The 9476-nt window shown below is 36.5% G+C and overlaps 1 pseudogene; it reads left to right on the top strand.

Annotated features, from left to right (window-relative positions):
• Positions 1-7232: 7232 nt before the first annotated feature.
• Positions 7233-7376, top strand: LOC121993501 (annotated as a pseudogene).
• The last annotated feature ends 2100 nt before the right edge of the window (positions 7377-9476 follow it).

Raw genomic sequence — 9476 nt, 5'->3', positions numbered from 1 at the left:
GGAAGTTTGTTTCTTTACAAAGATAAAGATAATGATGAGTTGTAAATTGAATTTGGGGATTTTGATTTTTTATAATTTATGTGTTTTTTATATTTTAATTATAAATTAGATATTTTTTGTTAAAAATTTTTAATTTTGAAGGAAAAAGGACTGAAATTAGAAAATATTACAAGTTATAGGACTAAGAACGTAAATGAACTCATAACAGAACTAAAATTGAAAAAGATGCAAGTTACAGGACTGAAAATGTAATTTTCTCCCTAGTAATAGGAATCGGAATAGAAAACGTATTATGGAATCGGAATGGGTATGATTATGAATATCATTTTTTAAAGTAATATTTAGTTAGTTGAATATTTTCTATCGAAATAAATTAAAATTTTCTTTTAAATTAGATGGGAGAGAAAGTTGAATGTGATGAGAAAAAAATATGATGAGAGAGAATGATAGAGAGAAAGTGTGATAGAAAATAATGAAGAGAAAAAATACGATGAGAAAAAATAAAAAAAAAAAGAGTATGATGGGAGAGAGCATGATGAGAGAAGATGAGAGAAAAATATGATGAGAGAAAAAATATGATGAAAGAGGATGAACAGAGAGAAATTGTAATAAGGAAAAATGAGGAGAGAGTGTGTGATGGGAGAGATTGAAGAGAGAGGAAGTATGATTTAATCCTAATCCTAGAATTTAACCCTAATCCTATTAGAGAGGAGAGAGAAAGTAACGCTACAGTACTACTACAGTAAACCCTAATTCCAAGATTTAACTCCCGAGTACATTCACTCAACACTCGTACTCGTCCGACCAACCTAGATCTAGTTTTCTAGCCTCCTCCATCAGCCTTGCGTCCCTCGGATGTCTCCCCATCCTTCACGTCTTACCTTCTGGAGCTTCCATCTAGGGTTGGAATCGGGTAGGGACCCATCCCGTAACAATCTTACCCAATTCCCGTCCCGATAAAAATTGGGAATCAATTTTTTCTCCCGATCCCGTACCCGACAAGTGTCGGGACCCGAATGTTCGGGATCCCGTCGGGTAGGGAGATGATATCCAGAATGTTCAAATATTTTCACTATACAGCAGTATTTTGAGTCTATATCAGTACTGAGATATTATCAAACTACCAGAAATATTGTAAATCTACCAGTATAAACCAAAAGAAGTGTAATTTTGGAAGAAGAGGATCCTGCTGTTATACTGCAGGAAGCAGAGAAAATCCATGATGAAGAAGAAATCTGTTTAAATCAAATCTGGAACTGAAGCTCACGCGAAGCTTCAGCAAACCGAGAGCTCAACAAAGCTCAAGAGGAAGAAGAAGAATTAGCAGAAGCAGCTCTTCCAGTGTTTTTTTTCGTTCTTCACTGTAGATGCCTTATATCATCTGGTATCTCCCTGCAACCTGCGAAGAAGAACAGACGAAGCAGAGATAGCCGTTGTGTCGCAACGGCTAGGCCTGGACCGATCAGGCTCCATCCTGATCGGTCCGGGAATCTCTTGATCGGTCTGTGGACTGATCAGGCCCTAGGCTGATCGGTCCCCAGACCGATCCCCAACTCCCAGATCGCCTTGCTTCCTTCTGTTTCATTACTGACCGGTCAGATATCCCACAGAAACATTCTGTGTGGTTACTGATCGGTCACCAGACCGATCAGATAGCCTTGGCGTCACTGGATCGGTCTGTTGACCGATCCAGACAACCTGGATCGGTCTGCAGACCGATCCAGATACCCACAGCCAGGAGATCATTGGTCCAATGAAGTCCAAGACAACTTACTATCAATCAAATCCACAGAACTAGAAAATCAAAAATAAACAAATAGATAAACCTCCAAAATAACTACAAGCAAACAACATAAGTTTTATAACAACATTGATGGAGAAAATGTTCATTGATAGAGATAGCAACACTGCAACAGTCAGAAATAAAAAGATACAAATGTTCATAAATGAGGATAACTAAGTAGATGTCTTAAAGATCATCATTCACAAAACACTACTGCTGATGATATTCATATTCTTCAATATCTGCCTTTATTGGTAAGCAGGAGCATCCACAATTAAGTAATGAGGGTACCTACAAACAACAAATATCATATAAGCATAATTTATATTCTATAGTCTATAGTCTCTATACCAAGATAAGCAAGTTAAATATTGACTTACTTGTGACCACTTCTTCACAATCCTTATAAAAGTTGAATTCATCTTCTGTCGGCTCCTTGTATAAGTTAATTTCTTCACCTCTAAGCCAGTCACTAGTGCATACAAGTGCCTCCACCATTTTGGAATGCAATGATGCCCTAAATGGATCTACAACCCTCCTCCCAAGGCTAAAAGCATTCTCACTAGCAACAGTAGATGAAGGGATTGAAAAAATATTCTTGGCAATCTTAGACAAGACTGGAAATGTCGTTGTATTTCCTTTCCACCATTCCAAAATATTGAAGTTTGAGCTCCATTTCACAAAAGGATCCGAGAAGTACTTGTCCACCTCATTGGTTATTTCTGCTTGTTTTTGAGCTTTTCTTAGTTGAGTCATTTTCATATGATAGTTTAGTTTAATGGGATCATTCTTATACATTTCCATCAAATCTTTATCTACATCTCCATCATCAATCCCATTAATATAATCCAAAGGTGAATTTCCTTTATATGCATGATACAACTCCATTAGACAATTCTTTAAACTGTCAACAAAGGAATGTATTTTACTAGCATCCAATTTCATATCTCCCAAATGGATCCCAATCATTTGAAGTTTATAACGAGGATCTAGAATGTGACCTAGGAAAACAAGCTTGTTCACCTTCTCAAGATTACCCCAATACTTATTGAACTTACTCTCCATTCTCTTAGCAACTTCTTGTAACGAAGGATCAGTAGTATCAAGTATTGTCTCATCAATGATCATCTTCATTGCAACTATTTCCTCCCAAATCAAGGGTGATGTAGTTTTCTTGGTAGCACTAAGTTGTAATGTAGTATCATGAAACCTCTTGAGAAAATTCACAAAGACTTGTGCCTTCTCCCAATCTTTTTCCATAGGAGGCCCCACTCTTTTTTTCTTCTCCGAACCATCTACCTATTCAAAGTATTCAACAAATTGAACATTCTCTGCCATCCTACCAAACACTTTTTTAAATTTGTATGCAACAAAAAGCATTGTATAGGTGGAATTCCATCTCGTAGGCACATCCATTGGAACGGTTGACATTTTATCCATCTTCAATAGGATAGCACACTCTCTAAATTGGTCCAACCGTGCCCCAGAAGAGTGAATATATTTCACACAGTTTCTAATGGACTCAACTGACTCATTAAGAAACTTCAACTCACTCTTGACAATTAAATTTATAATATGACAACAACATCTCAAATGCAAGTATTTACCATCAAATAATAGAGTGCCCATTTCCTTTAGCCTTTTTCCCATGTACTCCACCGCTTTATCATTTGTGCTAGCATTATCAACTGTGATAGTGAAAACTTTATCTATCCCCTAATCGCTCAAGCACGTTTCTAAAACTTTGCCAATGTCATCTCCTTTGTGAGAGGTAATCTTGGTGAAATTTATTATTCGCTTATGCAACTTCCAATCATTGTCCAAGAAATGAGCTGTGATTACCATGTAATTGATATTCTGAATTGAGGTCCAAGTATCGGTCGTGATACTTACCCTTTGATCACCAATGACACTCTTTATCTTAGCCATCTCCAGTGCATATAAATCTCATACAAGAGATGCAATTTTCTTTCTGTTGGGAATCTTGAATCGAGGTTGAGCTTCCTTCATCATCTCTACAAACCCTGCCCCTTCCACTACCCTAAATGGCATCTCATCTTTAATAACAAATGCAACAACCTTATCTTCAAGTTTTTTTTGGCAAAAGATGTGGGGTGTCAAAGCATTATTCATGGACGACTGTGTTAAGATTGGTTGAGAAGAACCTGACTTCACCACATTATGAGGATTCTTTTTGCATTTCTTCACATGCCCATCAATGCCATTATTCGCATGTGTTTTGCTATGGGCAGGAACTTCAGCTTTGCAATAATTGCAAATAGCAACAACAGCAGTGACCTCATTTTTATAATTTCTCCTTATAATTTTCTTGGCGTGTGACCATACATCCGCTACTTTTTTCCTTTTGCCTCCAATATCTACTATTTCCTCATGAATGATTGATGTTTTGGATGGAGATACTGTGTGAGGTTGAGTGATGGAAGGAGAGCTACCACTTCCGCTAGATGCATCCATGAATGAACTTATGAACGACTACAATAATATGAATATCGTTCAGAATCAGATAGCTGCACAGTTAGAAACATTCAAATATTACTAAAAAGAGAATGCTAGGTGAGCAAGATTTAAGAAAAATATAAATACAATAACATCAAACATAAGTTATTACAGTAATACTCATGCTAATAACTTGAACACTAGCCATATAATAACAAAAAAAAATTGACCGAGATATTTCCATAAACTACCATAACCATACAAAATTCAACATGATCTAGGACCAAAATCCACAGGCAATCTGATAACTATAAGCAAAAATTGCCCCAGGATCCATTTATACTTATTGGACATATCACAATGAACAACTAGAAATTACATTCCTATTCACTATATCTTGGATTCATTTTAAAGGAAGAAAGGTTACCAAGAATACATTTTAACCACATCAAACTAAAAACATTAAAATGATCAGACTCCAATATAAAAAGAAATTAGAGAATCCAAAATTTATTTGAAATTTTACTGATTCAACAGCTTGGTATAACTCTACTGATGCATGACGTTTCATAATATCTTATTATCTTCTACAATAACATCCACTTCTATGTCTACCTTCACTTTGGCTTAAACATTTCTAATTCCAGATACATAGCCAAAAAGGGGTGCAGATACATAACCTAATAACCATCATGAGTTTTGGCAAATACCTTTATAGATCAATGTAGCTCTTTGCTGCCTTGGTTACTGGCCAGTAGAGCACAGACTAAGAGAGGGAGGGTCCGGAGGGAAACGTCAGCCGTGAAGACCCGGGAACAGAGGACGCAGCGCGGCTTGGACTTGTTAGGGACGTTGTAGCCGAACACGCAGAGAAATGGAAGAGATAAGAGAGCTCTCGAATGGACACATAGAAGCAGCAGATCGAAAAGGAGGTGTGGGCGTGTGGCGGTGTGGGCGTGGGCTAGGGTTCCAATGAATAAGTCGGCGAACGGCGAAGGGTGAAGGGCGAGGGCGAGACCGCGAGGGCAAAGGGTGAACGATGAAAGGGGAACGACGAAGGACGAAGGGCAAACTGCGAAGGGGGAAAGGAGAAGGGCGAACGACGAACGGCGTGAAGTGAACGAGGACTCGAGAAGAGAATGAGATTATGAGAATTTGAGATGCGCTAACCCTTACTGTTTAGTGTTTACTACTTTAATTACTTACTTTCCTTTTTTTTGTGTGTTTTTTTAAAATCATACTTCCGTGTTTTAGATATTTTAATTTTTAAACCTAATTTTCTATATTATTTTTTTAAAAAAAGGTGAATTAAAAATTATTATTAATATATTCGGGTCGGGTCGGGAATCCCGTCGGGTAGAACTTATGTACTCGATCCTTTTCCCGAATATGGGTCGGGTCGGGAAAAATCCCGACCACACGGGTCGGGAAATGTTCGGGTCGGGAACAATTCGGGACGGGAATGGGTTGGGAGTCGGGAAGGGTCGGGAATTTTGTAAAAAATTCCAGCCCTACTTCCATCGGCCTTTTCATTGTTGTCGGGTCTTCCTTTGCCAAAAGGTCACACCTCCGGGATTTCATCCATTGTCAAGTCGCACTTGGACTTACGTTGCCAAGACTACATGCTTGGACTTACATCGCCAAGACTCATCCTTGGACTTTCCTCCTTTGCCAAGATTACACTTGGACTTTCTTTGTTGTACTTGTATCCTGTACACTCACAATGTATATCAAATACAATAATAAACCTAACTTAAACCTTTGCTGAAATATCAAAACCTAAAGTACTCAGATTACTCCAACAAGTCTTTCTTATTACATTTTAACATTTTTGAGAAGCCGAAATAAATATGGATAGCATATTTGAACTCCTTGCAACTCCAGAAATCCATAGGAACTAAAATGGGTATAATCGGAACTCTCTAGGTTCATTAGTGCATTTCGGTCAACACCCACTAATGGACCTAGAGAGCTCTGATTGCACTCATTTCAGTTCTTGTGGATTTCTAGGGTTACAAGGAGTTAAGCGGTGTTATTCATTGCTTATTTTGGCTTCTCAAGGGTGTTAGAATGTAATAAAAAAGAATCGTCAAAATTTTCCACGTTAGACCTAATATGGAATCATATCAGACCCAACTTGGGTCTGATATCATTCCATATCATACCCACGTTGGGTTTGATATGATTCCATATGAAGCCTACTGGCAATTCTTTCTTAATACATTTTAACATATCTGAGAAGTCGAAATAAATAATGGATAGCATATTTGAACTCCTTACAACCCTAGAAATTCACAGGAACTGGAATAGGTGTAATCGGAGCTCTCTAGATCCATTAGTGAGTTTCAAGTAAAATCTACTGATGGACCTAGAGAGCTCCGATTGTACTCATTTCAATTCATATGAATTTCTATGGTTGCAAGAAATTCAAATATGTTATCCATTATTTGTTTTAACTTTTCAAAGGTGTTAAAATATTTTTAGAAGAATCGACGTGTAATAGAGAGGAAAAAAGAAAATTTATTACAAGCATTGGAGGAAAGAGAAGAGATAGATAAATGATAGAGAGAATAAAAATAAAAGTAATCAAATTTGTTAGGAGGGTAGAATAGAAAAAACACTGTAAAAAGGTGCATCATTTGGTAAATAACAAAGTAGCATACACCTTTTGATAAATTCGAAAACTTGGATACACCCTTTGGTAAATTGTTGTCTTACTATCCTTTACTACTAACTTTGGTGTAGCCTAAAACAAAAGTATGTTAATATCCTTTTTGTTATTCACACCGAAAATAATTCTAATGTTTATTAGTAATTTCCACCAATGCATCAATGATCTAGAGTTCGAGACTCAACTGCGACGTATTATTGAGAATTTTTCTCATTAATCAATTAGAAATCTAGAGTTCTCTTTAATCACACATCTTAGAATTGGCAACACTACGAGCAGAGAAGTTTCTATAAATACCTTAGGTCGGTGATATTAAAAATCTTACTTTTCTCAGTTTTTTAGCTAAAATCAAGTATAATATTAAATTAATTTTTTATAAGGGAGAGTTTGTTACAGTAGCTTGCTGATGAGATTCTCAAGCGTCGCCCTATCATTGCACTATTGCATGAGTCTGATGCACCCTTACCTAATTTAATCTTTTAGCAAAGATTAAGTATAGTATTTATTTTTATTAGTTTAACATCTGATATAAATAATTAAATTAATTTTTTATAAAAAAGAGCGTTTCCTGCACATGTTCATGTATTATATTACACATGTAAGTAGGGGCGGAGCCAATTCTTCCTCCCTCAAATCTCTCCCTGTATTGGCCCACCTGATATAAGGAGCCTAACTCACGCAACGTGTATGCACAGTCGCTAATATAATCAAGGACAGAGCCAGGGGGTGATGGTGCAGCCGCCCCCCTCAAATTTTAAGTATATGAAGTGTATGAGGTATAGGAATAGGGGGTGAAAGAGAAGTGAATGGGAGGTAATGACATGGTCGCCTCCCCTCAACATAAACACATACACTTCGCCCCCTCGATATTAAATTCCTGGCTTCGTCCCTGAGTATAATATTATTTATGCGTCTCCTAAAGTTGCTGCATATAATAAATTTGACCTCCCTTTTAGAAGGTGATAAATTTATCATAAAATAAGATAAAGAATCAATTCTCCTACCTCGTGATTTTTTTTTTCATAGGATAGACTGGCATACATAATACAATAAATTTGTCCTACATATATATTTACATATGAAATTATCGAGATACCCTTAAAATACCCCAATATTTTATCAATATGAAAATACTTTATACTTTTCATTTTTACCATTAAAATATCCTCTTTAAATATAAAAAACACACAGACGTCTCGAATCATATAAACGTCTCGGATTCTCGAATCATAATTGTATTTATAATCATAACAAACTCTTATTTAACTAAGATACTTAAATAATTCTTAAAATTATTAACTACTAGTAATATTAGATATTGGTCATATAATTCTAGAATTTATTCTTCAAAGGAAATATTTAACTAATACGGAAACTAAACTGGAAGGTCTTCGCGTTATACTGTCATTGTCCCGAACTTACTTACCTATCAATGTCTCCTGCCTCATTTATCTAATTATCTTAAATAGTTAAATTCTGTGAGTTGAGAGACTCAGCACATTCAAACCATACCATGCATTAATTAATTCTTATATCCATGTGTCCAAAAGGGAAAACCTATATAACTAAATCTTTATTCATAGTAAAGTATTTTCCTTGCATTTACATACTAAAGTGTGAATGTAAACATACTGCATGCAAGGACATATACATGAACGTGAACATAAAAGCGTAGACACGAGCATAAATATACATAGACATAAATATAAACATATATGAACATAAACGTGAACAAAAGCATAAGAGCATAGGCATGAGCAAAAGTATTCATAGACATAAACATACACATGTACATAAACATGAATATAAGCTTGCACGGTTTGGCGCGCTCCCCGGACATAAGTTCCCGGATCATACCACCATCCTATACATGATATTAACTAATTTATTAGGTAAGCTTCCCAAGTTTGCTTGGGACATATCTTACCCCGTCCTCTTACTTCTACCATAATTGGTAGGGATCTGAGCATTGGAACAAACACCCCATATTCATATATACTTTAATTGATTCTATAATATAAGCTCTCTAGGCTCACTTGGGACATATGTTACTCATAGTGTGAGTTACTCGAGAGGGGATCCCCGGATCAACGCTCGAAGCTCCCCAGATAAAAGGTACCTGCACCCGAACCTTGGAACAGGAGTGATATATGGTACCCGAATCATGGTTTGGTAAGCTTCACGGGATATAAGATTTCCCCATATTAACACTTTGGGAGCATCCCAGGCTTGCCTGAGGCATGTCCTCCTCATACATACATAACTAATTTTATGATAAGCTTCCTAAGCGTGGGTCCCTAGAACATATCTTACCCATACATATATAACTAATTCAACTAGTAAGCTTTCCAAGCGTAGGTCTCCTGAACATGTCTTACCCATACATACATAACTAATTCTAATGGTAAGCTTCTTGGGCATAGGTCCCCCAAACTTAACTAGGTAAGTGGCTCGGCATGGGTCCCTATGGTCACACTAATTACACTTGAATATATATATAAGTATAACCATGATCACTACACAAATAAGAAACATAAACATAAGCATGTGCATAAACGTAAGCAA

This window comes from Zingiber officinale, chromosome 6B (genome assembly GCF_018446385.1).
Source record: "Zingiber officinale cultivar Zhangliang chromosome 6B, Zo_v1.1, whole genome shotgun sequence".
NCBI lineage: Eukaryota > Viridiplantae > Streptophyta > Magnoliopsida > Zingiberales > Zingiberaceae > Zingiber > Zingiber officinale.
This window is presented reverse-complemented; position numbering and strand designations above follow the sequence as displayed.